Source organism: Muscardinus avellanarius, assembly GCF_963383645.1.
Source record: "Muscardinus avellanarius genome assembly, chromosome: 17".
Taxonomy (NCBI): Eukaryota; Metazoa; Chordata; class Mammalia; order Rodentia; family Gliridae; genus Muscardinus; species Muscardinus avellanarius.
In genome coordinates, this window is record NC_137803.1 from 15,923,668 (window position 1) to 15,931,548 (window position 7,881).

The following is a 7,881-nucleotide window of genomic DNA, read 5'->3' on the forward strand; positions in this document are numbered from 1 at the left end:
TAATAACTATCATGACAAAGAACTGCCTAGGAAAATAGGTTTAGCTTTTGAAAATAAACATCTTTTTCTTTAATGATGTGCTTTTTACTGGTGCATTATACTCTTCTCACCTCATAATGTAAATTATGTTGGCAATGACATACACGCACACAGCGCTGGGTGCCCCCCACCTCTCCACTGCGCAGAGAGTACTTTTTTTTTTTTTTTTGGTGGTACTGGGGGTGGAACCCAGAGGCTTTCTACTTCCGGGCTATACTACCAGACCCATTTTATATTTTATTTGGAAACAGGGTCTCACTAAGTTGCTGAGAGCCTCACTAAGTAGCTAAGGCTGGCTTCGAACCTGCGCGATCCTCCTGTCTCAGTCTCCCAAGCTCAGGGATTACAAGCGTGCGCCACCACGCCTGGCTGCACAGAGAGTACTAAGATTGACATTGGTATATTCACATATGTACACATTGAACATTATCTTTGTACATGATCTTAGGAATATACTAAAGCAAATGGGTTTCTAGTCCTGCCTTGCCAGTTGGAAAGAGCAACTGCAAGATACACAATAAAATTCAGAGTATTTTATAAAGAACTCTGACAGTTGTTGGTTTTCCGTCACCTGATCTTCACCACCACCCTTAAGAAAATATATATGTGTCATTATTCCTACATATAGAAAAAAAAAAACTAAGAAAAGTTTCAGCTTCTAAAACTAGGCTGGGTAAAGGTAAAATTAAGCCTGTTGCGTTTGCTTCCCAAGTTAGTGTCTAATTACTCTTAGACGTGAATATCTGAATTATAAATTTATCAAATCTTTGAGATATCTCCTAAAATTATATATAAACCCTCAAAAATTAGGTAACGGCTGCTGACGGCCAGAAAGAAAATGAGTGAGTCTTTGGTGGATTGTGATATTGCTGAAGATTTGGTGGAAAAGCTGAGAAAGTTTTGTTCTCAAAAAGAAATGAACAATGCTGCCATTATAATGAAGATTGACAAGAATATACGCCTGGTGGTAATGGGTGAGGAACTAGAGGGCGTTTCACCAGATGAACTTAAAGAGGAGCTACCTGAACGACAACAATGCTTCATTGTGCATAGTTACAAATATCAACATGATGATGGAAGAGTTTCATCCTCTGTACTTTATTTTCTCCAGTCCTGTAGGATGTAAGCCTGAACAACAGATGATGTTTGCTGGGAGTAAGAATAAATTAGTCCAAACAGCTGAATTAACCAAGGTATTTTAAATAAGACATACTGAAGACCTCACTGAAGAATGGTTATGTGAGAAACTTGGATTTTTCCATGAATGTGAACTTCTGCATTTCTAAATTATTTATGGATTAACCTGACCATACTGGAACCAGACATAAATACTTATTGGTGCCTAAAAATGCACTGTTACTTACAGTTTGTTTCCTGCCGTAAAGAAAACTTCTTCATTTGTGCAGTTTGAATAAAGAGGAAATCATATTCATAGCAATAAAACTTTGCAAAGTATTTCCTTATATTTTAATTGTTAGGTGGACTAATTTTCTCCAGGAATTTTTTGCACTCTTATGACTAATTTCTATAACTTAGGGTTCAGAATTTGTTACTATTTACACACACCATTGGAAAGTGGGTATTAGATTGTGATAGACAATAGTTACCTCCTTTTGACAAATACTGAATGTAACAGTTTATATATGAAAATAGCATTTTATCACTTGTCAAATCATTGAAATTAATTTGGAGTTTAAGACTTGAGTGACCCAATTTTGAGCCACAAATAGTAATGTTCTATAACATAATCTGCAATACAAGTACATTTTTCCTCAATTTCATACCTCTTTCAGTTTCCTGTATCTTTCTAATTAAGTCTAGGAACTATGTTCATCAATCATATATTTTAGGTCAGTAGTTAGATTTTATGATAGAGTTATGGCTGTTAGATTTTCTTATGGAAATAGCATCTAGTTTTAGAATTGGTGGGTTATAATAACTAAGGGGTTCATCCTGACTATGTCATTTCAAATTGATTTGAATCTAGGTTATTAGCACTTCATTTATAAAGCATCTCTTGACTTCCGGCAAAATGGCGACCAAGAAAAGCAGCATTTACGAGTCCTGCTAACACTCGATCCCTATTGCCACAAAATCAGCGCTTTTCATAGCCAGAAAACACTGTCAGCAGAGAAATAAAAACTGTAAATACAAGGGACAGAGAAAAAGAAGACTAAAAGAACAACCAGAGACCAGAAAAGTAACTAGCCCACATTGCGGTGGCAGAGCTACACTGGCACCATCTTGCCTCACAGGACCAGGCTCCAGAGAGGAAAGGTAAACAAGGTGCTGAAGTAAGCAGCTGCAGATCAGTCAGATATAATTCAGCAGTTCTTTCAGTGCAAAGAACGTCTAAAACTCCCAGTGGCCAAGCTCATTACGCCTTCCAGGGACTCAGAACAGAGCTCAAAACCAGAAAATAAATATGCCAGCCTCACAGCTGAGAGCGTAACAACAGCACCATATTGCCAGCAGGGGCAGTGAGTTCAACATACCCACAACAGCTCCAGATCAGCGTGCACAACAACCATAAGTAAAATTGTGGCCCCTAAGGGAGAAATCCCAGCATTGCACCCCCAGTGACTAGTGCAACTTTGATAATCTCCCTGGGTCTGAGATTCTGCAGTCTAACCCAGTGAAGGGGTAACAGTGGCAGAGATACCACACCCTAGTCACAGATCCCCATGGGAAAACACCCAGCCTGGCACTCCACGGTCTCACACAGCCTTGATTAACTCTCTGGGTCTGAGCAATACAACCCAGTAAAGGAGTAGTGGCGGCTAAGATTACCACAAACTCAAGATCCAAAACATCCTAAGTGAAGTCATGGTGACCTGGAGAAGAACCAAGAGAAGGCACAAACTTCTGAAATCATGGGGAAGAGGAACAACAGTGGAGCAATGAACACCCACAACCCCACAACATCAGAACCTGATACACAGAAATTTAGAGATCTCCAGAAGATCAAATCAGGAATATAACTGTAGAAATAACACAGGACCTTCGGAAAGAATTTAGAGAGAGTCTAAAAGAAATAAAGGATGCAATCATTGAGGTAAAGGTATCAATTCAAACTACAAACAATTGATTAAACCACATGGATAATAGAATCTCGCTTTTAGAAGATGATCACTCCAAAAACAAATGCATAATCAATACATGGAATTGCATGAAACTGAAGAGCTTCTGTTCAGCAAAGGAAACTATCAAGAACCTCAATCGAGAGCCAACAGAATGGAAGATTTTTGCCACCTACACCTCTGATAGAGGACTAATATCTAGAATATACAGAGAACTCAAGAAACTCCACACTAAGAAAACAAAGCATTCAATCAAAAAATGGGCGAGTGAACTAAATAGATACTTCACAAAGGAAGAAATTCAAATGGCCAATAAATGCATGAAAAAATGTTCAACATCATTGGCAGTCAGAGATGCAAATCAAAACTACCCTGAGATTTCACCTAACTACAACTAGAATGGCAACCATTCAAAACACAAACAACAAATGCTGGTGAGGATGTGTAGAATTGGGAACTCTAAAACATTGTTGGTGGGATTGCAAATTAGTGCAACTACTTTGGAAAACATTATGGAGTATCCTCAGAAGAGTGGGAACAAATCTACCATTTGATCCAGCAATACCACTTCTGGGTATCTACCCAAAAGATAGGAAACCAAACTACCAAACTAATGCATGTATATCTATGTTCATAGCTGCACAATTCACCATAGCCAAACTATGGAACCAGCCAAGATGTCCATCAACAGATGAATGGATTACAAAACTGTGGGATATGTACACAATGGAATTGTACTCAGCCATCAAAAAAAAAAAAACCTCAATTACAAATTTTTCAGGGAAATGGATGGAACTGGAGGACATTATGCTAAGCGAGATTAGTCAGTCACAAAAAATAAGAAATCGGATGCTTTCCCTAATATGTGAAAGCTAAGGAGAAATGGGTCATAGGAGGAACTCTAGATGAAAAAGTAAATCCTATAGAGGAGCAAACAAGACAACCTACATGAGGGGATGGGAGGGGGGAAGAAGGAAATTCTCTAAAACACACAATGTACTTAAACATGTCGAAGTCAACCACTAAGCCAAGCATGGGAAGGAGGGATGGGGAGGGAATGGGGTGGGAATTGGTTAGGGGTTAAATCAGTGATGTGTAAATGTATGTACACACAAGTTTTTACCCCAATATTATGTATGAATATAATGCACCAATAAAATTTTTTTTAATTATCTCTTAATATCTTGTGAACACAAATTATTTCAAGTATGTTAATACCGTGCCTTTGCTTTGTTAGCTTTAATGTTAGTTTAACACTTTTACACTGCCAGTATTCTAGATTTGGTAAAATTTATACTTTCTAAAGGGTTCAAGTAAAACAATTTTTGAATGCATTTATCTGAAATTTGTAAAAAAAAAAAACTTATGATTTAAAAAAAAAACTAGGTAACAACTTTGTTATAGAAAAATCCAATGTGAAGAGGACTTTGTCTGGGTAAATTTTTAGGGCAAGTGTACAATGAGTAATGAGTGTTATTTTTTCAATAAACTACAGGAAATATAGTTTTCATAGTCTCCATCCTCAAGAGAGAATAAGGCAAATATAACATAATGAATATATGAGCAAGAAGTCCTACAAAATATAAGGGGTCAAAATGTATGAGGAGGAAAGATTAATGTGTTCTGAACTGACAGAAATATGAGGAGTCCCAGAATTAAGAGGGACTTATCTGTCGTGTGTGTGTGTGTGTGTGTGTGTGTGTGTGTGTGTGTGTGTCTGTGTTGGAATGGGGGAAGAGTAACTAGAGTTTAAACACAGAGGCATTCTACCTCCAAGCTACACCCCCAGACCTTTCAATTTTTTGCTTTAAAACAGGGTCTTTTCTATTTCCTTCATCAATTCTCCTTTTTCCCAGCCACTCTTCCCTCCCCTAGTTCCCTTCCACTAGTCTAGTGGTCTCTGGTCTCATTTATCTAAAGCCCGTTTTGTTCCCTATTTTCTCTTTAGCTTCCACATGTGAGAGAGAACATATGATCCTTGACTTTCTGAGACAAACCCATCTCAATTAGCATATTGCCTAGTTCCTTCCATTTTCCTGCAAATGACAGAATTTTATTTCTATGGCTGAGTAAAATTCTATTAGGTATGTATGTCATATTTTCTTTATTCATTCTTTTGTTTTGTAATATTGTGAATTGAAGCCAAGGGCATTTTACCTACAACCTACAACTCTAGCCCTCTTTTTTTTTTTATTCTTTGTTTTGAAGCAAGGTCACACAAAGTTGTAGAGGGCCTCACTAAGTAGCTGATGCTGGCCACGAACCTGCAATCCTCTTGTCTCAGCCTCCCAAGTACTAGAATAACAAGCATGTGTCACCACACCCAGTCCTTTCATCCTTTGATGAACACCTAGGTGGGTTCCACAATTTGACTCTTGTGACTTGTACTGCTATGAACATGGATATACATGTATCACTATAGTATCCTTACTTTAATTCTTTGGGAAAGATACCGAGGAGTATTATGTCTGGGTCATATGGCAGTTTAAGAGTAGTATAGTCTTTTGAGGGACCTCTGTACTACTCTCCATAATGGTTGTACTAATTTACAATTCCACTAATAATATATGAGTTTTTATTTTTCCACATCCTCACCATCACTTATTACTGTTTGTATTCTTGGTGATTGCCATTCTAACTGGCATTAGATTGAATCTCAGTGTAGTTTTGATTTGCATTTACCCGATTGCTAATGATGTTGGACATTTTTTAACATATGGGCCATTTGTATTTCTTCTTTTGAGAAATGTCTATTCAGTTTAATTGCCCATATTTTTTACTCAATCCATTCTGTCCAGTAACCTGTCTTCCCCACTTAAAAGATGCATTTCCATAAAAAGAAGTATATTTTACCTCACTTTAACAATTCCACAGCAATTATGCAGAGATAAACTATCTTTACCTTAACTAGTCTTCTGTTTTAATTGCATTGAGTCTTGGTAATAAAAACAGAGGGTGCTAGAAGAAAAAAACTCTTGATTATTTTCAAAAGTCACAGGTATTAGTTTTCTAGAATCACCATAATGAAATATCATGAACTACGTGCCCTAAAACAAGTTTTATTTTCTCATAGTTTTAAAGACTCTTAATCCAAAAATGAGTATTAACAGGGCTTTGCCTCCTCCTCTGCCTCTAAGGAAGGATCCTTACCTCTCTTCTCACATTATCTGCAGCTGCGTCTTCATCCTTCCTCTGTCTCTGTTCCAGTGGTCTGCTCCCCTATATGACTCTGTTTCTCATAAGATGTTTTCCTCTGTGTGTCTCCATTCAACTTTTCCTATTTTATTTCTTACAGTACTTAGAATTAAGCCCAGGGCTTTGTGTATAAGAGGTAAGCACTCTACCACTAAGCTATACCCTCAGCCCTTTTTATTTTGAGACAGGATCTCTCTAAGTTGCTCAAATTTGCCTCAAACCTGTGGTCATCCTGCTTCAGCCTGGGATCCAGTACCTGGGATTAATAGTACATGCCACCACACCCAGATCCCTATTTTTTACATGGAAACAGTCATTGGATTTAAAGCTCACCCTCATTTTAACTTGATCCTGCCTGCAATTACCCTGTTATGGAATGAGGCTGCATTCACAGGCACCTGTGACTTTAACATGCTTGAAGGGCCATTGACACAATTAAACCCACAGCACATGTGGAATGGGAAGCATTTTAGCATCACTGTGACATCAGATTCTGGACTTGAGCAGCAGCAAAAGAGACCTGGGAATCCAGCAGCAGGTAAAGCTCAGAAATGCCACCCTCCGGGTGACTCAGAAACTGGGCCAGAGCTGAGGCAGGGTCATGGGCCTGGACCATGAGTAGAAGAAACAGGGAAACTGAGGCTGGAGCTGACCCTACCACCTCACTTACTCACATGTTCCCCATTCACAACTTTTATCCATCCTATAAAGTCTAAAATCAGCCCTCATAACCTTGTCTTTTAAAGTTCATCAAATACTGATCTTTAAAAAAAAATCCTCTAGTGTATTCCACCCAGCCCAACCTCATTTAAATCCTTTACTACATTTTATTACTGCCTGTCTTATTATACTCTTTAGTTGTCTTATCTCTGAAATAAGCATGCAAGGCGCTTAAGATTGGATGCTGCACCTCGTATTTGCTCGCCATCCCATGACAGCAACCATCACAGAGCTGGACATTTGGGGAATGTGTGATGCACATAAAATATTTATTAGAGAAAATAACTCTTGACTTGACCTGAGAATGGATGACCATAAAGCCTCCAAAATCCACAGCATAGGGGGGAAATCAGGTGACCTGAAGCCCAATCTGTGGAATTGTTGCTCCTGAACTTGGAGAAAATCCAAGTAGCCTCTCACGGGCACCATCTTCAATCCTCCATGGCTCTTCATACTTGCTCTCTGCGTGTAACCTTTGTCCAGCATTTCCCCAAATAGGATTTTAATAACACACTTTGAGGTCTTATATAGAAACTGAACAGAGAAAATGCAAGAGGTTGCTGAAAGAAATAACATCTTTGTGGTCCAAACACAGCCTGCAATTTTGCCCTTAACCAGCACTTGGGAAGACAAGTCTTGTGTACTTCAGATACATCTCCCAAGCTCGCCAACACTGCTGCCACTTATAGCCAGGCTTCTCCTGAGAATGAAGAAGTAACCTGCCATGCAGTAAGTCTCTCGAGTCACACTTGAATACAGCCTGGCTGCTAGCAGAGATGTGGTGCCTAAACTAATTTGCAGTCACAATCTGACTCCATGCCCATGCCTTTAAGGTAACAAGGGCATT

At 38.6% G+C, this 7,881-nt stretch overlaps 1 pseudogene across 1 annotated transcript; it reads left to right on the plus strand.

The window, feature by feature from the left end:
- Window positions 1–877: 877 nt before the first annotated feature.
- On the plus strand, window positions 878–1,325 carry LOC308276070 (glia maturation factor beta-like; annotated as a pseudogene). Its single transcript has one exon. The product of its transcript is annotated as a glia maturation factor beta-like (transcript).
- Window positions 1,326–7,881: the final 6,556 nt, after the last annotated feature.